The sequence below is a fragment of the Prionailurus bengalensis genome, chromosome C1, assembly GCF_016509475.1.
Source record: "Prionailurus bengalensis isolate Pbe53 chromosome C1, Fcat_Pben_1.1_paternal_pri, whole genome shotgun sequence".
Classification (NCBI taxonomy): domain Eukaryota; kingdom Metazoa; phylum Chordata; class Mammalia; order Carnivora; family Felidae; genus Prionailurus; species Prionailurus bengalensis.
Window position 1 is genome coordinate 184,522,304 of NC_057345.1, and position 24,211 is coordinate 184,546,514.

General features: G+C 42.7%; 1 protein-coding gene and 1 non-coding gene across 10 annotated transcripts in view; one reads left to right on the top strand and one right to left on the bottom strand.

The window, feature by feature from the left end:
* ANKRD44 (ankyrin repeat domain 44) overlaps positions 1-24,211 on the bottom strand; it is a 327,574-nt gene that overhangs the window by 282,749 nt on the left and 20,614 nt on the right. The gene's annotated exons all lie outside the window — the stretch shown is intronic.
* TRNAK-CUU lies at positions 11,889-11,961 on the top strand. Its single transcript has one exon. It is a non-coding gene; the product is annotated as a tRNA-Lys (tRNA).

Sequence of the window (24,211 nt, forward strand, 5' to 3'; positions counted from 1 at the left end):
GTCACAGAAACACTAATGCACTTCCTTAAGTAAAAGCTGTCTTAAAATGAAAGCTTGGGTGCTCTCTCTGTCTCCCTCTCTCTCTCTTCTTTACTGCCTCTGCTTTATCTAATGAAAAATGACTGAGTGTTCTGTTTTGTGATTCAACTCCTGAGTGCAGATTTCTCATATGCAGAAAGTGTTATAATTGAGACCATTTATGAACAGAGCATATTAAATTCTGCCATGAGGATACTCCAAACCAATGGATGTCACTTTCCTTTAATACTTGAAGGAGTACTTAATTCCGTGATATTAAAAAGAGGAACAAAAGAAAAATTTTGTGGCTTTATTAGCAGTATAACCTAAGAGTTCTAATCCAAACCACCTATGTTTTCATAACCTGAACTCCAGTAGCAAAAGCATTTTATCACATCTTCCAAAAGCTAACATTTAAAGCGTATTTGATTTGAGAGAATTAAAAATCAGTCCAGAATGCCAAGCATATGACATATCCCCTCACAAAAATTACCTTCGGTAAGAAATAATATATCAAATGCTCACTCTCCAAGCAGAAAGTCAGAAGCTGGATACAGGCAAGGGGAAAGCTGTATGTAAGTAAGACTTTGTGCTTGGGCGGCAAAGTGACTACTTGGGTGAGTAGAACCTATCTGAGGGATGGTAGCTCTTGGTCGATGAACTCACAGTCTTTCAGAGGACCAGCCAGAGGTTAGTCTAAAGAATTCTCCACCATGGGGTGCCTGGGTGGCTCCGTGGGTTGAGTGTCTGGCTCTTGGTTTCAGCTCAGGTCACGATCTCACAGTTTGTGGGATCAAGCCCCGTGTCAAGCTCTGCACTGACAGTGCAGGACCTGCTTGGAATATTCCCTCTCTTTCTCTCTCTCCCTCCCTCCCCCCTTTCTCTCTCTCTGTCAAATAAATAAATAAACCTAAAAAAAAATAAAGAATTCTCCACCAAACACCACTATTTTCAGTCTTTTCTGATTAGGGACCAAAATAAAAGCTGCAGTAGCTGTTTCATTTGATAATTTAGAAAGCCTCAGATAACAGCTATGAGCATTCTATAAGCATGCTGGAGAGAAGGCGGGGGGGGGGGGCAGAAAATTACAGTTGAAATTACATCTTTAAGAGAGACAGTTAAGCCACTAATATACAAGGAAGTCTCAAGTCTGCTACCTGACCCAGAGGCCATGGGTGAAGAATTCATTTTAGGACTGATTACACAAACAAATCACTCCATTTTTTCATCTTTCATATTTAAAATGTGGACTTTCTCTTTATGCAAACTGAATGATGGCTCCAACTCCGGGACTTGAACTTGGGAGTGGGAAATCTTCCACTACAGGAAATGAAGTGTGCCACTAACCTCTGTACAACCTCAGGCAAGTCTACACTTCTCCATTCTACCATTTCCCCACCTGCAGAAAAACAAACCACACCTCCTACTTCCTGTTGTGATGAAAAATGAAATAACTAGGGTAAGTCAAGCTGCAAAGAAATTTTCTTTTTTTTTTATTTTTTTCCCATTTATTTATTTTTGCACAAGTGGGGGAGGGGCAGAGAGAAAAATGAGACACAGAATCTGAAGTAGGCTCCAGGCTCTGAGCTGTCAGCACAGAGCCCAACATGGGGCTGGAACTCACAAACTGTGAGTTCATGACCTGAGTCGAAGTTGGCACGCTTAACCAACTGAGCCACCCAGGAGCCCCTGCAAAGAGATTTTCAGCGTGGTATGTGACATTCATAGAGCTCATTTTGAAAGTCCTAGAAATAATCTCTTCCATTTAATCTATTCACAACATAGAAAAACTGCCTACATATAATCTATTAAAAATAGTAAAAAAAAAAAAAAAAAAAAAAAACTTTGACCCTCTCAGGTCATGGAGAATTACTTGCTCTGGATAGCCTAGTCTTCTAGATTAGTCTTTGAGAGGGCAGGGATTTTGCATTTTGCTTTGTAATACAGCTTCAGCACCTAGAATAGTACCTGGGACATAATAGGTGCTCAATAAATATTAGATGGAGGAAAGAATACAGATTTAGCCCTCATAAATGTGGGAATGCTTCTTATTTTAGCCATTTCAGGTGGATATTTTCTTAAAATGTATAGTAGTATCATTTCTTACCTTCTTGAGAAGATTATAAGGGCTGTAATAGCATATTTTGCCAATAGCAAAGCATACTACTATGTATAGCCCGTATTTCAAAGATGTTCTTAGTATGCTTTAAAATACTAAATCACTCCAGAATATTTTACATAATTTTTCAGCTCTTTCGTACTTTTGTCATTTTTCCTACCCTTCTCTTTCTGTTGCATTGTCATTTCTCCCTATTATTAACACCTATAATTGGCTATTTCTAATTTACTGTGCGCTTCAAAGCCAGAGAACCACAGCAGTTTGTCTAAGATACAAGTGTAAAACTCTGAGGGTCTGAGGTCTTCTCCTAGGAGTAGAGAATGTAATCCTTAGAGCTTGTGACATCTAAGACTGGCTGATTACAAGCTCTGTTTTTCAGACTTCTTCCTGATTCTCCACCTAGTTCTGGATAGGTAAAAGGTCAGACAGCCAAGATCCAAACAAGAGGTACTAAAGGAACTCACACTATCTCAGTGTGGCATCTCCAGTGGCTAACAGACAATCGTTCCATTAGGCAGGGTAGTTGAAATTATGGCCCCGGATAACTGGTGGCTGTCTAAGTAAGCAGCTGGTCTAGGGCTAGAGTAGGGATGTCTAAAACAAAACACCAGGAGTATGGAGAAGTCTGTAGGGAGTGCAAACCCTATTCTCAACACTGGGTTTCCAAGGGAGGAAGCCATTCTAGAGGAGCTATAGTAAAGTCACCAGGGGAGGAACTGAGAAAGAGTCAACAGATTAGGTACAAGGTAGAAATTATAACTTAGGAACAAAAAACCAAAGCCCCATTTTCCAACATGGAACACAAAGGCAGAATTAGACTTGACTTCACACAGAGTCCCACAGTTAAAAGTAGAGCCCCTCGAATCCTCAAAACCAAAATGGTACAGGACCTCCAGGTGTCATATATCTCAAGTTGGAATAAGGCTCAGAAACCCAGCAGATCATGACAGGAAAAGAGGGGCTTAGGGCTGCCAACTGTCTCCTTCTCTATGGCCCAAGGGCATTACCTTCTCCATGGCCAAAGGGCAAAGTGTGTCTGAAATGCCCAAACTGCTGATCAATGAGAGGACATTGCCACTGGTTGAGTACAGTGGAAAGAAACCCTAAGGCTCACCAAAGAGACAAGAGACTGGGCTGGAGAAAGCTATGTATGTCTCTCAAACACTTCTCTATATGTGTTACAGTGTGGTCAACACACTCATTCCCTGAAGTAACACGGTTCTCCAGGTGGCAGTTATAGGTGATAAGCCAGAGGCTCTGGAGACCACTTCTGAAGTCCTCCTACCCCAGGCTTTAACATACATGCCTTGACAATCTATTTGTCTTTTTGAGAAAGGAATAGTAAATATAGCAATAATGGTTCAGGAAGACAGACCTGGATAGACAAGCATTGGAGATAAATTGGGTCAGGGGAAGGAGGAGGCAACTAGATCATGGAGTGATAACAGTTATCCAGGAAGGCTCTGACAATTTTCAACCTTGGGTAAGAAAAGAGAAGAAACTATCATGCATTGACTTTCTGTGAACCAAGCACAGAAATGCTGGTATTTCTCACATTCATTATCTCATTTATTCCTCAATTTAATCCTGCAAAAGAAATATATTATCTCCATTTTACAGGTGAGGAAATTGAGACCCCGAAGGGTAAAAGCAATACATAGTTGCACAGTATGGATGACAGACGGGATTCACTTTGGAATGATCTGACTCCAAAATTCCACTTGCACCAACTTACACACAAGGTACTATGATCTTAAATTAAAAAAAAAATTTTTTTTAATTAAAAATTTAAAAATGGGAAAATGCGTGAGGAGAAGCATCTATATGGCAGATCTTAGATTAAGATTGGTTTGGGAAAGAAATGTGATTCTTAATTAAAATAAGAAATGCTCATTAGAAAAAATATTCAACATTTCCACGAAAAACCACTAAATGTGGGGTGCTGTTTCTTGATCTGGGTACTATTCACATCGGTGTGTTCACAGAGATGCATACTTATTATATGTGCTCTCTCCTACATGTATAGTATGCTTCAATAAAAAGTTTCAGAATTGCCAGAGCAGAGTAATATCTTGCCCTTCTCGATTCTCCATGTAAACTGGCCTTTGATGAGCAATAAAGCAGGGAGAGTTTGCATACGGAGATACAAGCCCTAAAATTCCTCTCTGCTAATGCAGATCCACTAAGAAAAGCACTCTACTCATAACCAGAAGGCTGTTGCCTTGGAAACAGGAGCTGTGACTCCTGCCATCACACCTCCAGAGCAAAGATGGCCAAGATCTATTTCAATTCTTAGATGCCTCGAGGAACCACAGATGACTGTAACTATGGAAGATAGCCAATCTGTAGTAATGAAGAAGCGCATGCCAGAGTTAGAAAGGCTGCAATTGAGAAAGGGGGGAAAAAAAGGAGAAGTGGGGGAGGAAGGAGAAGACAGAATTCAAGTGTAACAAGTAAAGCCCAATCCAAGAACTGTGTGGCTGCAAAGCTATGGTTTCATTTACCTCAGCCGTTCCACTCTCTTTACCTAATTGCACACCCACTACCTGCTGGCATCATGCTAGCTGCAGAGAGTACAAAGTAGAAGAAGACCAGCCCTTCTGCAAGGAAAGACACACTCAAAGAAGTGCTCCACTGGAGGTCCAAGCACCCTGGAACAAAGTGTGGGGACTGATTAACTTCGGTGTGAAAAGGGGCACAGGAGGCTTCAGAAAGTAGGTGGCATGATTCAACTGGAACTCAAAAACTATGCAGGAGTTCTGCAGGCAGAGGTCGAAGAGGAGCACCTCAGGCCAAGGGAATGGCAGGTACAAAGGGCTGAAGCATGAAACAGTACCATTCTGTTTCTCAACAGGATGGCCTCCCGCAGTTCTGGGTGGGACAATTTCCCATTTCAGAGACTGCCTCACACACTGCAGGGTATTTGCCATCTCTGACCTCACCCACTAATTGCTGGTAGCAAGCTCCCATCATCATGATAACTAAAATGTAATGCCCCACACATTTCCAAATGTACCGGGGAACGAAGGGTGTGCTGTTGCTCACAACTGAGAAGCCCAAGAACTTAGGGGAACAGATCTGTGGCTAGAGCAGGGGTTGTTGGGGTAGGGTAAGAGCTGAGGATGGAATGCAGATGAGGACCAAGGTGAAGGGCCTTGTATGCCCTGCCCAGGAGTCAGACTCTCTGCCAGACTTGGAGAAGAGAAAACAGACTCAAAGCATTTATGTAGGAGGCCAAGCCGACAAGACTTGGCAGCTGATGGATATGAGGAGGTGGAAAACAAGGAAGAATGGAAGAATAAAGAATAACCTCTACAGTTTTAAGCTTGGCCAACTGAGTAAACAGTAGTGACACTAACCAAAGCCATGAATAAAAAAGTCAGAGCAGGTCTGGAGGTAGATGGAAAGGTGAGGTGGAAAATGAGTCGGAAGGACATAAGGGACATCAGGTATAATTTCTAAGAAGTAATAAATAGACTAACACTGAGAAGAGACATCTGGGTTGGAAGTAAGAGAAACCTTAGTATTTCGTTGTAGGCAGTGTCCAAGCCATTCCCCCAGGGGCCCACGGGAAGGGTGTTTCCCCAGACTCGCTACACAATGCAGGGGGACAGAAAACTAAAGATGACCAAGCTGAGATCCGGGAGCCAGACATAATCAGCTGGGCACCAATACAGCTGAAACTGGGCCCATGGAGGCAGGAACGAAGAAAGCTGCAAGGTGGAGGTGAGCAGATGAGAGGAGTGCCTGAACACAAACAGCTGGAACCAGCTACTCCACACTTGGAGTCCATAGAGACCCTTTTTTTTTTTAAATTTTTTTTTATTAACGTTTATTTATTTTTGAGACAGAGAGAGACAGAGCATGAACAGGGGAGGGGCAGAGAGAGGAGGAGATACAGAATCTGAAACAGGCTCCAGGCTCTGAGCTGTCAGCACAGAGCCCAACGCGGGGCTCGAACTCACGGACTGTGAGATCATGACCTGAGCCGAAGTTGGACGCTTAACCAACTGAGCCACCCAGGCGCCCCCATGGAGACCCTTTTGCACGAATCTTGGCACACATTAGAACCAGTGGCTTTCAAACTTATATTTGCCTGTGACCCATAGTAAGAAAATAATTTACCTTTGAACCTAGTTCATAAACACCATGGCTTCATGGGTGTGCAGCTGCACTGGGTCCCATGCTCAGAATGGCCCCACTTATGGTGAAGGTCTCTGTGGTCGCCATCTTGAAATTCCTCATTTTTTTTTTTACAAGGCTCAGTTATGAGACCAGTCTTCACACACACAAATACACATTGTTAACAAAAATTTCACAAAATAATATCTTACTACACATGATATAAAATTATATTTTCTGTTCTATTTTATTTCCTAGAAACGCAATCACAGCCCCTTACATTCACAACCTAGTAATGAACTGCAAATCACAGTTTTCAAGTACTCTCTTGGATTAAGGCAATATCTTTTAAGGTTTGCTTTGTTTAGTTTGTGGTGGTGGGAGGGATGTGCAGATTCTTTTGAAAATTTATATTCTTTTTTCTCTACAAAGGATTAGAAGCAGTGTGCAGCAAATAGGGTAGTTGAAGACAAAGGAATTGCTGAAATTAGCCAAGGAAAAGAGTCAGGTAAGGATCTGTAAGGAACCAACATTGAGTTGGTGAAGGACTGAGGAGAAAGGATCAGAAAAGTACAAGGAAAACTACGAGAAAATGGGCGAAATTAAGGAAGTAGATGCACTTAGATGGCTCAGTCAGTTAAGCGGTGACTCTTGATTGTGGCTCAGACCAGGATCTCACAGTTAGTGAGATCAAGCCCCAAGTAGGGCTGGTGGCACAGAGCCTGCTTGTATTCTCTCTCTCTCTCTCTTTTTCTCTGCCCCTCTCCCTGCTTGCGTGTACTCGCTCACTCTCGCTCTCTCAAAATAAATAAACATTAAAAAAAAAAATCAAGAAAGCCAAAGAGTTTCCAAAAGGGAGTAATCAGCAAGGTCAACAGCCCAAAAGAATTCCAAACTAAGGTGAGAACTAGGTCATGGGCCTATCAGAGACTGAACTAGGTCAGTCCAGTGGCAGGGTGGGAGGGTGCAGAACCCGAGTGAAGACTTCCAAGTGACCAGGAGGTAATAACACAGAGAAACTAAAGACAGAACAAGAAAAGGAGAAATCAAGGAACCTGAGAGATAAGTACAAGAAAGAATGCTGTCTTTTTAAGAATTCTGGGAGATATGAGAGTGGCTTAAATCTCTGAAGCCACAGACCATTTTTTCATTTAGAAGTCCTATCCCACACCATATTAAAAATGTAAAAATATACCCACCTCCCACACCCAGTATACATTACTTTTATTTGAGTTATGAATAACTATATATTGAGTTGAGTTGTGGCTGGTTGACATGTTATATGTTTTATAGGCATTTGTTTAAATATATACCACCTTCATTTTACAGTTTTCTTTTAGATTTCAAGAAGCTAATAAAAACTGATTTTTTCTTGATTTGCAGACATGTTTTTAGGTCTCTGAAAAGCCTTAGGTTCATAATCCCTAGGGATTAACAAGGACTGAATCTCTCTGATGTTGAAGGAAAAGAAGTCTCAGAAGCAGTAAGATGAAGAGGAAATAACTCAGGACACACGAGGCTCTGGTAAACCAAGAGCATCTACACACTGGTCAGAAGAGGCTAGATAACCCAATTTCTTTTAATGGCAAAGTCACTGAATAAGCAATGAAGAAGTCTATGAATAAGCAATCGAAGGAAGAGAAAGGTGAAAAGGTCAATGAACACAGAAAAAGCTGTCTAACTTTTAGCACTTAGGGAAATGTCCATTTTTCATGTGTAGGATTGGCAAAATTTTGAAAAACTAATAGCACCTAAAGCTGAGGAAGGTGCAGGGAAACTGGCCTGTGATATACTGCTGGGTGGAGTGTGAACCGCTACAACGGTTGCATAAGGTTGTCTGGCAAACTGCATTGATAAGTGACCAGAGCACAAGAAAATAACCTCCCTTACCTGGAGCACTCTTACTGCAGGTGTCCAAAGAGCTGTGTCTTCGATCCCATGGTCTCAGCTTCAACCTACCTCCTGAAAGACACCCTTCTTCTAATAAAGCATCTTACTTTATTTTTCTCGGAGCCCTTACTTCTAACTGCTATTTCCTATTTTATGCATTGCTTTACCTGTTTATACACAGCTTCCCCCTACTACAAACCTCTAGAAAGCAGGGAGCGTCTCTGTCTTGTTCATCTCCCTATTCCCAGCTTCACAGTGCCCGCAGAAGCACTATTAAAACTGATGATGTTCAGGGACGCCTGGGTGGCTCAGTCGGTTAAGCGTCCAACTCTTGATCCCAGTTCAGGTCATGATCTCATCGTTCGTGAGTTTGAGCCCTGCATCAGGCTCCACACTGCCGGAGCAGAACCTGCTTGGGATTCTCTCTCTCTCCCTCTCTTTCCACCCCTGCTGTGTGTGCGCTCTCTCTCTCTAAATAAATACATAAAATAAACTTTAAAAAATTATACAAAACTGAAAATTTTAAAAATTTAAAAAACCAATGGTGTTCATTGCAGCATTGTTTTTAATAATGAAAACTGAAAACAACCTGAATGCCCATTAATAGAGAAAACGGTTGAATAAATCACGACACATTGACTCAATGAAATATTATGAAACTATGTACTGACCTGGGGAAGGGGTGTCCATAATATACTGTTTTGCGGATAAAGACATTTATGAAATGTTTAGAATATTTTTATTGAAAAAGAAGGGGAAAATATGTGGGTGAATATATTGGTACATATTTGAATAGGCACAGGGAAAGGTAAGGAAAGAAATGCCTACAACCGTTGATACTGATGTCCTTAACGGTATGACAGCAATGGAGGGGACAGGAGATTTCATTGTTACAGTGGGTATATCTTTTGTAATTTTCTTTTAATTTTTTTTAAATCTTTATTTATTTTTGAGAGAGACAGAGTGTGAGTGGGGGAGCGGCAGAGAGAGAGGAAGACACAGAATCCAAAGCAGGCTCCAGGCTCCAAGCTGGCAGCAAAGAGCCTGCCACGGGGCTTGAATTCACCAACCAGTGAGATCATGACCTGAGCTGAAGTTGGACACTTAACCGAGTGAGCCACCCAGGCACCCCTATCTTTTGTGATTTTTAAAAATTAAATTATTTTAAAAGAATTCTAGCCTCAAAAACATTAAACTATCCTACTAACAGCTGTGCTCCTGTTGTGTTTATTTCATGTGTTGGAGTTAATAATGCTTACGATCCACTGGACTTGCCTATGACCGACCTCAAACCTAGCAGTCATCTTCATTTGATTTGTTAAAAAGCCAGTTATTCCAACACACAGTAGCAGAAATGGCTTGCCTTTGATTAAAGACAGTAGTTCTCCCTGGGAGACCTGGAAATTATTTGAAAGCCTTTCCAATGGGTCACTGAGAGCCCAGGGCTAAAGCTGCCTGGCAAGAGAGAGGAAGAGGGAGTGGGGCGGGGAACCAGGCCTGTGTGCCTGGAGGGCCCGGGCTTCCTGGAGTACACCTCAGATTCCTAGGCACCTGCCAGGCAGAGAGAGGTTCACCTGCTAACTCCAGTTGGCTGGGGCCTGGGAAGTGATATCTTGAAGGCCCAAGGCACTCTTTTTCAAAAGCCCCTAAATGTCCTTGTCTATGCCAGAAACAACCTGGAAGGAAAATCTTATCACAAAACAAGCAGCAATCAGGCATGTCAAGGATTTTTTTTAATTAATTCCTTAAGCTGATCAAGTGATAAAATCTGGGAATTTAAAAGAACTCAGATATTTCTACCTCACTGTGCCAATCAACCTGTAAGCTATTCATCCAACCACACACAAAAAAAAAAAAAAAAAAAAACCATGAATGAGACAGGCTTAGCAGTTCAGGTGTCCTACTCCAGCAAGGACCACAGCACTTCCCACCAGCCACAGGAAAGGGGAGGGAGGGAGGGAAAACTGTCAACCCCATGTGAACCCACTGAGGGAAGCTGGCATTTGGAAGGCCCGGAATCCAGTCCTCACTGAGACACCAGTTAGGTACTTACACCAGGAAAGTGAGTGAAAATTCCCCAAGCCTCAGTTTCCTCATCTGTGAAGTGGGAATGATAACGGCACCTATCTCCTAGGGTTACTGTGAGGCAGAGTGAGGATGTACACAAACCCTGTAGTAGCCCGGAGGTGAGCCGCCCACATCCCTCTTTGTCTGCGGACTGCCACCCAAAGCCGCTGGGGGTGCAGGCAGTGCACCACCTCCGGCTACCAGCTCCCTCAGGGTCTGCCTCAGCTGCCAAGAGCAGCTTTCCCCAGGCCACCCCTTCCTGTCTTTCTGCATGTGATGATCCCTGTCTGGTGACAGAGGCCTGCAATTCTGGCACAAAGCAGGGCACCAAGACTGCAAATAGTCACCACAGGGCTTCCCACCAGGTTGGCTGAGACCTTTACAACCTCTTCCTCTACCCAGTCGTGCTTCCTTCCCTTCTTAGATGTTGCTCCCCAGTGAGCATCTCACACCCCAAATTCCACATCAGAATCTGCTTCCAGAGAACCAAACAAGCAACAGAGCTTTTTTAAGTACCCCAGGGTTTCTATAATGTGACTAAGAGCAGAGGCCAATTCTGGTTTAGAAAAAAGAAACTTTACACCCATAAATTTTCTTGTTGTTTTGGTTTTTTTTTTTTTTTTTTTTTTGCTTTTGCTGGGTTTGTTGTTGTTGTTTTGCATACATGCCATTTATTTCAGGTATTCAAAGTCTGGTGACTCACTCATATTCACTAAATACGTACAGAACACAATGTCCTGTGGGCAACCTGCTGGAGGTCACAGGACTCCTGTGCACTGATCATAGTTTAGGTTCTTCTATTGCTGTAGCTGTGATTCTACATGGTGGCACTGCTGCTCGGGGCTTTGGAACTGGGTGAGGAGCTTTTGATTGTTACAGTGGTTGCAGGGCTCTGTTGAAATCTGGGGAGGGGAGAGTAGGAATGCTAGACTCCTCCAATGCTCTAGAAGGTCCCTCTTGATCATGTCCCATACAACTTTCATAAAGGTGAAGAAACAAAGTTTATATAATTGAGTCCAGATCTTAACTATGCATTTCATAGAAAATGTTGTCCAGTTCTAAATACACTAAATTTGTTAGGAATTTGATTACCCTATAAATCAAGAGAGGATGTATTTATTCTATTCAGAACTTTACCAAGAATTTTTTGTCATCTCCAAAAATGATGATAGTTTCAGGAATGTCTCTCATGATTATTGAGTCACCTCTGTAACAAACCTATATTGGTCTACATTTATAGTTGTTTTATTCTTAGTGATAAACATAAAAAGATTTATTTAGCCCTCATTTCTAAGGCTTTATACATAAAATTATTGATAATACCCAGTTGAATATTTCTTAAACCTAATTTATCTGATTATTTCATTATGTCTTCTAATGTAGCTGTATACATATTAAAATATAAGCTATAAATTATTTTCATTTTTTCCTCCTTTATATACAGTTGGAGTCTTGTGATTTTTTTTAATATTGCGTGTAAGTGAGGTCTATTATCTATGAGTTTCATTTCAGGAAGTAAAGAGGATGTTGCAAAACATATACAAGGGGACGTTGAATGTGACAGAGTTGGAAACTACTGCCTCACAGAATTGGTTCTAAAACTGGGGTCTGAGGCCCACCTGCCACAGAAACATCTGTGGCAATCATTAAAAAATCTAGGTTCTTACGGGGAGCCTGATTGGCTCAGTCAGTAGAGCATGTGACTCTTAATCTCAGGGTTGTGAGTTCAAGCCCCACATTGGGCAAAGAGATTACTTAAAATATAAATATACTGCGTTTTTTAAAAATCTATGTTCCTAAATTCCAACTCACCAAAATGTTCTCTGAGGCTAGAACCCAGGAATCTGGATTTTTTCCAAAGCTCCCCAGGTGGATGTGATGCTCACCCAGGCTTGGTAGCCACAGATACAGAAGAGAGAGGGTGTACCAAGCCATCACCTAGCCTGGGGTGCTCACGGTCTAAAAGGGAAGGGCAAAATTTTAAGTATAACATCAGGAGCATAATTGTCAAGTGCCAGGAAAAGAAACCAACTAAGTGCCTATTCTCACCCTAGAGAATTCAAGAAAGGGAGACACTAGCCTACAAGGGGTGTCTAGAAGAAGGTTTAGTGGAGTGAGGGTTTGAGAAACAGTAAGAGAGGGAGCCTCATCTCTGGGGAGCATTACTGCAGAAGCCCTTTGCATATATTATCTCCATCAAAACACCAAGCTACCCCCTCTGGAGTAAATACCCTTCCTGCCCAGGTCTTTCAACAGAAAATACTGATGCCTAGAGAAGTCAAGTAACTTAACTCAAGGTTTCAAACTCAGGCCGCACAGCCCAAAGGACAGGGCTTAACCATCCAGCTAATAATACTCAGGACCTGGTCCAAAGGAAGGGAGAGGAGGTGAGTATGGGAAAAGGCCCAAGGAGTTTCAGCAAGTATGATTTCTATCCAAAAGCTGCATTTTCATCTTGCTTTTTACCTGTCACCAGCATTCAAGACAACAATAAGAAACTATCATTATTAGGGACTCCTAATATTATTACTGTATATTACTGTATAATATATTGTATATTATTATATATAATATAGATATAATATACAGTATATTATTATATTATACAGTATATGATATGCAGTATATAATAATATACTGTATATTACTGTATATATGGCTGGAAAGGCTCTAGGAGGAAAATGGGCATGCAGGAGTCACCAATGCTAATAAGCCACGAATCACAGAAAAGCAACCTAATTGAGGCAATAGCAAAATGGAAGGCGGCTTGGAAGGAGACCTTTCTCGTTGCTTCCACTGACCTAGCAACAGAATAAAGCAGCTTCTGCTTAATCAATCCCCACCTAATCAGAGAGCCACCTTAACACTGTCTCCAGAGCAGAAAATTAGCCTAATAGTGAGTGACTGCACAAATCAGGAGGGTATTGGTGGGAAGCTGGGGATAGAAACAGGCTTGGAGGAAAAGCAATTGGCTAGTGCTAAGGGGTTAAGTGGTGTTTAACTAGCTGTTAAATTGCAAAGTGCTAAGCTTCCCCATTCTAATACAGAAAATGTCAACAATGAATAGAATGAAGATGAAATGCATCAGATTCTGTTTTTATTCTACAACTTGGATGTACATCCAGGTAGATACAAAACTTATTTTTATCACTGAAAAGGGAAAAGATCAAGGCTCTTCATAAGCCATTGGTTGTTAACTGTTTTTTAAACACCTAGAATGTAGGGGTGCCTGGGTGGCTCAGTTGGTTAAGCGTCCGACTTTGGCTCAGGTCAGGTCTGATCTCACTGCTCGTGAGTTTGAGCCCGGCATTGGGCTCTGTGCTGATAGCTCAGAGCCTGGAGCCCACTTCAGATTCTGTGTCTCCCTCTCTCTCTGACCCTCTCCCGCTCAGCTCACTCACTCTCTCTCTCTCTCTCTCTCTCTCTCTCTCTCTCTTTCTCTCTCTCTCTCAAGAATAAACATTAAAAAGAAACTTTAAAAAAACACACACACCTAGAATGTTGTCTGCGTCACAATCACCTAAGAGGCTTGTTAAAACACCGAAGGCTGGGCCTGCCCCCAGAGTTTCCAAAGCCCGTAGATTCTGGGTGGGGCCCTAAAATTTACATTTCAAACAATTTGCAGTGGTGCTGTTTCCGATGACCTGGGGACCACACCACCTAGAATATCTCCAGAGCCTTTTGGAAAGGCGGGGTAGGAGGGGTGGGAAGATGAGAGCAGCTGAGGGTGACCTGGGAGTGGGGCAATCACAGTAAGCAGTGGAGGGGCCCCCAGTAACACAGGGTAAGTTCCATGTATGCTTTAAATCAGTGATTTGTCATATCACTTAAGAATAAAGAGTCTATATGGGGCGCCTGGGTGGTTCAGTCGGTTAAGCGTCCAACTTCAGCCCAGGTCACTATCTTACGGTTCGTGAGTTCGAGCCCCACATCAGGCTCTGTGCCGACAGCTCAGAGCATGGAGCCTGCTTCGGATTCTGTGTCTCCCTCTCTCTCTCTGTCCCTCCCCTGCTCATGTGCTCTTGCTCTCTCTCTCAAAAATAAACATATATATATATATATATATATATATATATAAAAGAATAAAGAGTCTATAACTATAAGCCAACGTGTAATGGCTACTACATTATCCGTGGAAAAAGAGACTGAAATGAAAACAGAGAAGACTTTCACTTTTCATGAGCGTGAAATGAGATTGGTGAACCAAAGGGTAAGTCAGAATATGTCACAGGGGATACGAAGTCCCAGGTCAGAGACAGATGAATGGCTACTCCTCTGTCTGCAGGACCCTAAGGAAAATTCACTGGCTCCACATTGCTCCTTCCCTCTGTTGATTTATGGTCTTGCCATGATGAAAACCCAGATCCACAGTCTGAAGAAGACCTGGCTTCTGCAATGAATAAAACTGTGGTTTGACCAGCCACAGCAGGGTTAATTCAGCAGGGTTACCCAGTGGTAACCAGTCAAAATCAGACTTCAGCCTTACGCTGACCTGGCAAAGATAATGCAGGTAAGGCAGGACCAAACTACTTTGTGCATTATCATGGGCAATGCGAATTTCTTCTGCTAAGCTGGAGCAAGACTAACACCAATGTATTATACCTTTTTCCCATGGCCCCTCCAACTTCCAGGTACATTGCCAGGACACCAGACGTTTCTGGATGAAGATTTCCAATCAAGGCACTGCTTTTGGCCCTAACTTTTATTAACCAAAAAGACTAAAAGTCCCTTCTGCCCATCTTCTCTTCATCCTTTTCCCTTCCCTCAGGGATGAAATGCGGGTCACCAGCAAGCAAGTGCCTCAAATCTCTGAGCAGAGACCTTTGGCCTTGGAAACATTTGGAGCAGAAACAGGTGGTGTGGTCTGGAGCAAACATTCAAAAGAAGAAAATACCAAAAACTCAGAGAGGAGAATGTCTCCACATGGAATTCTCATTTGCATTTCATGCAGTCTCCAGTTTTTCCATGTCCCTTCAAAGGTTAGGTTCTCATATGGTGTGCTGTGAGCAGATCAGGCTGCTCAAGGGTTTTTTCTTCTCGTTTCAGGCTGGGTAATATTTCATAACCACATGATTGCAGGGCTGAGCTTAGCAGTGCTGTATTTAAGAGACGATTGCATATCCATCATTCAGACCACATTTCAAAGACTGATAAAATATTGCTTCTGTGGATTTAAGAGAAGGTGATAAAGCATTTCCCTCTCCTAACTAACAAGACTGTGAGGGTCACTTCCTAATACAATGCCAGGGGCCCTGCCTGTACACAATGAAAATGCATTTCTAACTGGAAGATGGCTGAGAAACTGTATCGCACAGTCTAGGCAGTAAATGAGTCATTGCTTCTCTACTGTATATCATGGTTAGATTATTTGTCCTAAAACACAACTTTGCACAACCCACACACCTGATCAAGTCTTCTGTGGCTCTGCTCAGAATCCACACCTCCTAGACGTCTTCCAGGGGGCCTGCACACCGCAGTCCATTCTCTCCAATCCACCTCCCGCAGCTCCTGTGCAAACCCTCTGCTCCAGTCAAACCAGTCCTGGAAATCCTGCACAGAGACCCCCCACCTCTTCTCTCTTGCATTGCTGAGCTCCACCCCAAATGCCTCCACCCTCTTTCTTCCCAGTTTGTCAATCTTCTACCATGAGGCATTTAAAAACCAGGTCGGGACACCTGGTGGCTCAGTGGGTTAAGTGTCTGACTTCGGCTGAGGCCACGATCCCATGGTTTGTGGGTTCAAGCCCCGCATCGGGCTCCATGCTGACAGCTAAGAGCCTGGCGCCTGCTTCAGATTCTGTCTCTCTCTCTCTCTCTCTCTCTCTCTCTCTCTCTTAAAAATAAATAAACACTGAGAAAATTTAAAAAACAACAACAACAACAGCTCAAATCACATATCCTCCACAAAGCTGCTCTTCAGGAAACATCCCTCCCTGGACACTCTCCTCACCCCCATCTCCCGACTGCCATGAGAGTGACAGGCCCGCCCTGTACACGGGCTGTCCTGCACTGTGGCTTCTCTGCTTCCACATGCTCCCACCTTGCCGCAGCTGGACTGTGAACCCCGGGAACACTGCCTCCTCCCCAGCATCTCCCCTGCTCCCCTCTCATGGTGCCATGAGGTTTGTTGCCATCACTTCAGCAATCACCACCCTAAGAATTTGGTCCTCCCTAGGACTTAGGGTTTATGCTATACTTCTGTCTCTAAACCATCTTATTTCTCTTCCTTGGTGTCCAATCACTGCCCTCTCTTTTAACCCTGGGCATGTGACAGGTCTGCCAATTCACTCTGTCCCTAGGGCTGTTGAACAGCTTAATGAGTGTTTAACAGAAGAATCATAAGAGGCGATTTCTAGGTTGGAAAAAATCACCCTGGGTCCCAGGAGGCTATGTGCAGTTTACAGACAGGAAACCGGCAACAGGGAAAAAAAAGATTAGTGTGAAGAATAAGGGGGCTAGGCTCCCCTCCACCTCAGCAGCAGTGCCTCCAAGAAACAAAAAGGAAAGCATCTGGCTAGAATGTGGACCGAGACTGCTGAGATGGGAAAACTGCACACACAACAAAAGCACAAAGGTTTGCAAAAGGCACAGTTCGCTCCCCATCCCCCATCACCAAGAGCTCAACAGGAACGCTAGCCGTTTGCACTCAGCACATCTGTTTTCAGTTACCTGTGCCTGAACCACAAACTCAACAGAGAAATGGAGAGAGTTCGAGCTGACTCCACGGTTTAAGGTCGGTTGGGGCAGATTATGCGGAGGCAGAGACGCAGTGTGGAAGCCTTCAGCCACTGCTGTGCCATGTTCAGGGTCTTAACAGGCCACACCGATGACATTTCAGTGGGCCAGGAACTGTTCTTTCATTGCCTTGACTGCTGAAAAAGTTAAGAGCTGCCAAGGAGTATCACTATCGCTTGATAAACACAGCTACCCATGTTAGTCAACCACTAATTAACAGGTTAACTTACAATTAACAGTTGCATGTTGCCAATCCATTCCCAACATATTTATCCTTTCTGCTTCCATTATTCTATCTTGCTACTATCTTCCTAAACCTCTCCAGCTAAGATTATGTTTTTCCTTATTGAAAAAGTCTTTGACTACTAGAATCTTCTCTACATTCATTCCTAAGCCCTGGTTCTGTTCACAACATGGGCTCTCCCGGCTCATAAAAATACTTCCAGGAATAACATTCCTTTCCTTTCAATGAATTGGGGATACAGCATATTGTCCACAGATAGATGCGGCCAAGTGGGAAAGACAGTCATTAACGGTGTTTTCCCTTCCATAAAACCCACCACATTTGGTGCTGGAGTTAAGTGAATACAATCTTGATATCACTGAGCTACTTTTTGGAATAGCACAATATTGGAAATCTCTCCATACCAAGATCCACACCCCTCCCTTTTCAGACATTGCCCTGGCCTACATAAGCCTGGTACAGTTGCCAAGCTTTACCTTCCCCCGAGCCTTACTGCCCCTTTATTGCTGTAAACACAGCTGCAAGAGAGAAATGTAATTTTAAATATCCACTTTGGTAATAGGCATCCCAATGACTTCATTGCTACTTGAAGCGTTTTTTGAGAAATTGTTACCAATTATTAAAATATATATTTTCTTGACAAGTATTGTCATCCAAGTACTTAATTTGTTGGGCTTTCAATAGTTGAGTTTCCGTTAAGAACACAATTCTTTTGTAGGGAAACATTAAATATTTACTATAATTAAAAAGGCACATCATGCTAGTCATTGTTTCACTATTAGTTCTTATTTGAATTGCTTTATATGGAAACACAAAGATTAATACTGAAATGTCAATACAGATTATATCTAGGGGCTCTGCCCAGAGACGACATGAAATATACAGGACTCAATAAATATTTATTGAGTGGAAAAATGAATTGTATGCCATTCTGTTTGTTCCTAAGGGAATTCGTCATAATGGGCTTTTTAAATTGATTAGGTCTTACTGTAAGGAAATTTAAACAGTATAGTTTGGTGTCACCTGGGCTGTGTCAGAGAAGGGTAACCAAGTTCTGAGACAGGGGTCGCCAAACTCTCCCACCAGTCTCCACGAGGGAGAAACGAACCTGGGTGAGGGGGAATCTGAGTGACACTTAGAAACTTACACAGAAGATACTCTTCCATTGAAGTATTCCAATGATGTTCCCCTCTCTTTAAAAAAAAAAAAAACCTACCAAGAGAATTATAAGAATAATTCAGATATAAGACAGATATAGAGCACCACTAGTTAACTTGCCAAGTAATCATCTGAAAGCTGCTATGTTTTTAATTCATAAAAGCAGAGGCCCTAGTGTGTTCTCTGCATAGAAAAGTAGGGGCTTCTCTCACTGATCATCCATCTGGCTTCTCCTCTTGCTCAGAGAACTTACCCACTTCCGCCATTTTACCCACCATCTATTTTAATTACTGCTCATTCCACTCCAACTGTTTCATCTTCATTCTCCCCAGATGTAAAAGGAAAACTCTCCCTGGATGTAAAAGGAAAGTAAAAAGCTGGGCTCAATCCCTCTCCTGCAAACCTGCTAAAATTCCCAACGTCATGCCTTTCATCTTCCCGGGGTGGCCCTTGGATCTGCCCCACACACCCAGGATTCATCGTGCTCCATCAAAACCACTCCAACATCCCCGCCTGGAACTCTCTGAACTGAACTACCTCTATCCAATCTTCATATATGACTGAGCTCAGTTTAGCATTCAAAATACACACACACACACACACACACACACACACACACACACACACGAGCAGTAACAGTCCCTCCCCATGCCCCTTCAGCCTTTCTCCAATGCCTCCAAGTAAAAACATTCCACTGGAAAACATGGTAGATGTTTTAGTGTCTACAATTGTATCAGAATCATTTTATATGGTTTTAGACAGAACACTGATTTAGAATTAACACTGACCAACAAGTATCATGCTGTAGAAAGTTTACCACAGATTGAAACAAGATTTAAACTTTCCTTCCACTGCTGGGAACAAAATGAGGGAAAGTTATAAGCAAGCAAGTAGCAGTTTCAAATTCCCAGGAGGCTTTTAGAGTAATATATACATTTTAAATTCCAAGGAAAAACTTTGCCTGCATTTCTTTAAAAGAGGAAATACCAGTCAAACTACACCCATCACATTATCCCTCAAAATACAGTTAGCAAGTTAGCAACATCATTTCCTCACTTTCCAAACACATCTGCTGCTAGATTCAGCAAAAGACTTACTTTACATCCTATTGCTGGCTTTGAAAATTACCAGCCTCAAAAGAAATTTGATGTGAACTACCTAGGGGTTGGTGCCTTATACAAGGGCTGACAATGGTTTTCCGGTTTGTTTGTTTTTTTTAATTTTGTTTTTCAATGTTTATTTATTTTTGGGACAGAGAGATACAGAGCATGAACGGGGGAGGGGAAGAGAGAGAGGGAGACACAGAATCGGAAACAGGCTCCAGGCTCTGAGCCATCAGCCCAGAGCCCGACGCGGGGCTCGAACTCACGGACCGCGAGATCGTGACCTGGCTGAAGTCGGACGCTTAACCGACTGCGCCACCCAGGCGCCCCTGGTTTTCCGGTTTTAATTAAGCAAAGTAACTCCCATTTCGCCAAGAGGAAGAAAATGAATTGACTGCAAGACAGTTATCTCCAAAAAAATGTCCAGGATGTTGTCTCCTTGCTGGATTGAGGGGTACAGGCAAACTAAAGCTAAGATGCTTTCATATAATTTATGCTATTGAAATATCTACATTTCTCTGGAGAAAATAAAGTAACCTCACATGAACAAATGTGTAACATGTTCATTTCATATAAGACCAACTCCCAAAGTACCTCCAAACATGGACAGACATTAAGAGATGCAACTCACTTTAGTGAAATGCATTTACAAACAACATCAAAGAACTGCATGAAGAGAATGAATGAAAGTCCCTTGGGTCTCTGGCAGGCTATCAGGATTTCTCTGAGCTTTCCCTGCAATTTGTTCTAGAGGTTTCCAACTATCATTCCCCCAGAATATCCATATCCTACGACCAGGTCCGAATTGCCTTACGACGAAAACTGAACAATGGAGTCCTTTTCCTAATTCTAAAAATAAAAAAATAATAATAATATCATCATCGTCATAAAATGATATATGGCATTTACTCTTTTGTATTTTGTAACTTTCCCATTAATTTCTCTACAACCTTAGCAACCTACCACCACAAGATCTCACAAGAAATTAAGGCAACGTGTGGTCAAAAACTACATGTGTATTTTTTTTTAATTTTTTTTCAATGTTTATTTATTTTTGGGACAGAGAGAGACAGAGCATGAACAGGGGAGGGGCAGAGAGAGAGGGAGACACAGAATCCGAAGCAGGCTCCAGGCTCTGAGCCATCAGCCCAGAGCCCGACGCGGGGCTCGAACTCACGGACCGCGAGACCGCGACCTGGCTGAAGTCGGACGCCCAACCGACTGTGCCACCCAGGCACCCCCTACATGTGTATTTAAATGAAATCCTAGAAATGATTCCTTACACAATTTTAAGTTGTTAAATTTTAAGATATAAAGACCAGCAACACCCACAATAGAAATCTATTTTCTGCTAGTGAAGCAGGGCCTTTTTCATAAGACAGAAGTGGCAAAATTTCAGTTTTGTGGCACTCCAAGAAATGTGCATCTCAAAGCCCACCCAGGAACCTCACATCCTGAGTGAGTTTGAGTATCACCCACCAGCCTCTAGCCAAATCCCTCAATCCTTCTACAACACATTCTGCAGGAAGTGATGAAAAGTTAGAGTTTGAGTTACATAAGGCCTATGGCCCCTGGTGAGTCACATTGCAAAATGTCCACCAACAAGTTCCACAAGCCCTCCTCCTGTGAGAATGTGGCTGGGACCATGGAGGCTAAGAGTTAATCAATGGAGCAGGTCCAATGCCATAAAATGCCACCTGTGGCATGGAGCTCCAACCTGTTCCTCTTCTGGGTCATGATCCATACACAGTAGCCCTGCCTGTGATAGAGCAACTGGAGAAAACGGTGCAAAGTGTGGGAAGCCATGGGTTAAAGTGATTTGCTAAACTATGGGAAATAGTCGAGCTGGATGTTGGAGCTTTAATGCTTGCTTGGCTCTAATGGAGCAATGACTCCCGCTCCTCTCTCATAAACATGCTAAGTAGATTTTTACTTTCACAAGAACCTAAACCCTTCTCTGGCTTTATGACTTACTTCCACCACCAAGAGTGTCTTACGCTATTAACAGCCTAGTGTCACAGCCCTAAAGACTTGGACTGTTTGTTAGTCTTGGGCATGCCCCCTTCACAAGTTCCTGCAAAATAAACCCTGGTTAAATGGATTATAGAAAAACAAAAAGGAGAGAACACAAAAACCCATGTATGGCTGATAGAGAACCTGTACAGAGCTTTTAAAAAATCAATAAAATGATGGGGCGCCTTGGTGGCTCAGTCAGTTAAGCGCCGGCTCAGCTCAGGTCACTATCTCATGGTTTGGTTTGTGGATTCAAGCCCCGCATCGGGCTCTGTGCTGACAGCTCAGAGCCTGGAACCTGCTTCAGATGCTGTGTCTCCCTCTCTCTCTCTCTGAGCCTCCCCTGCTCATGTTCTGCTCCTCTCTGTCTCTCAAAATTAAATAAATGTTAAAAAAATGTTTTCGATCAATAAAATGACATAGTATCAGATTCTGATAAAAAGAAGAGATTTTAGTGTAGTCACTTCTGGGAACCCTCTGCCAGCTTCATCACTGGGTATCAGTGCAAGCAATTCAACCATTCCATCTCCCACATGAAAAGCCTGACCCACAGCTAGCTCTGGTTGAATCTGAGAGTACTAACCCCTTAATTTACAAAGTAAAATGGTAAGCTGACCCGTTCGGCACAAGGGAGAGAACACTTCCATTTGACCACTGCACCTGGTCTACGTTTGCTGCTCTACAAGAGTTCCCAATGGCACCATTAAAGCACATTATCCTTTCTAAACATCTTTGCCTCAATAGATTCCAGTTCCACCTTCCACCTGAGCCTGTTTCTATTTAATACCAGTTCTCTCAATTTGAAAGCAATCCCTTTTTATTTAATCCAGGATCTCCCAAAATGCTATCAAAATGGCAACCAAAGTTGACTTAAAGAATTCTTTAAGGGGGGCGCCTGGGTGGCACAGTCAGTTAAGCGTCCGACTTCAGCCAGGTCACGATCTCGCGGTCCGTGAGTTCGAGTCCCGCGTTGGGCTCTGGGCTGATGGCTCAGAGCCTGGAGCCTGCTTCGGATTCTGTGTCTCCCTCTCTCTCTGCCCCTTGCCCGTTCATGCTCTGTCTCTCTCTGTCCCAAAAATAAATAAACGTTGAAAAAAAAAATTTTTTTTAAAAAGAATTCTTTAAGGAATTTCTAAGGACAGAAAAAAATGTCCTTCTACTTCCTCCACCTTGAATTTTTTTTTAATGCTTCTCTTTGCTTCTCCCAGAAATATCTAAGCTGACTTTAAACAATGCAAAGTACTTTTTTGCTTGTGAAGCTGAACAAGTTGGTTCCCATTCAAACTGTTGGAGAATACCAAATTTTGATAAGCATGAAAAGGCCACATAATAGAAACTCTCTGAGATTCATTGAAGTTCCCAAATTTTCTTATCCTATTATATCCTTTTTAAAAAGAATCTATCCAACTACATGACTTTGTGGAAAAAGCAAAACTATGGAGACAATGGAAAGATCAGTGGCTGCCAGGACCTAGGGGGGACAGAGGGTGAACAGGCAGAGCACAAAGGATTTTCAGGGCAGTGGAATTACTCTGTATGATACGATAATGGCAGATGTATGTCATTAAATATTTGTCAAAACCCACAGAATGTACGAGACCAAGAGGGAACCCTAACGTATACTATGGACTTTGGGTAATAATGATGTGTCAGCGCAGGTGCGTGGATGTAACAAACGCACCCCTCTGGCACTGGGTGTAAATAGTGGGGGGTGGAAGGGGTGAGGTGGGGCAGCGAGTATAAGGGAACTCTGCACCTTCTGCTCAATTTTGCTGTGAACCTAAAACTGCTCTAAAAATAAAATCTATTTTTTTAAAAAGGATTTTATACTACTGGATGCCCTATATACTCTAATAGCTACCCCTTAACTGAAAAAAGGAAGCAGAAGAGTCAAGAAAGAGGTTAAATCTCCCGCAGCCCAAAAAGGAAAAGTGTAAGAAAAAGCCACGGTGCTGTAGGGCCTGCCTTGTGACGTCACAGAATACTTGGCAGAGGATGCATGTTTCTGTTTGGTCTGGAGCTGAGCAAGAGAGGAACCAGCAATGCTAGTCATCAGATCCCAGCATTCTCTTCGAAGAACCATTTTCAACACTGGTGAAGCACTGCGGCATTGCACGGAAAAGCCAGACAGATCCATTCAACATACACGTGCAAACGTACATCACTCTGAATTTTATATCCAGATATTTCACCTCGTTTTTTGTAAAGTGCCCAGTAGAATATAAATTCTCAATTTACAAAATCAGGGGACGTGTTAGCCAATTCAGGAATTAAACAAACCAAAGTTGCTGTCAGATGTACTCCTGCAAGCAACTGGTTTGTCAAAGATCAGGTATAAAGCAGGATCTGGGTCTTCAAATGTAAGAAATTAGCTTTCTGAGGCGCCTGGGTGGCTCAGTAGGTTAAGCATCCGACTTCGGCTCAGGTCATGATCTCGCGGTCTGTGAGTTTTGGAGCCCTGCGTCAGGCTCTGTGATGACAGCTTGGAGCCTAGACCTTGCTTCAGATTCTGTCTCCCTCTCTCTTTCTGTCCCTCCCCTGCTCACGCACTGTCTCTCTCTCTCTCAAAAATAAAAACAATAAACATAAAACATTTTTTAAAAAAGAAGAAATTAGCTTTCCAATACAGCAAATTCTAATTAAATTTTAAAATCTAATGAGGAACACCATTACTGACATTCTGCTATTACTCAATCAGTTGCACAGAGTGAAACATAAGGAGGGCACGTAGAGACCTGATTCA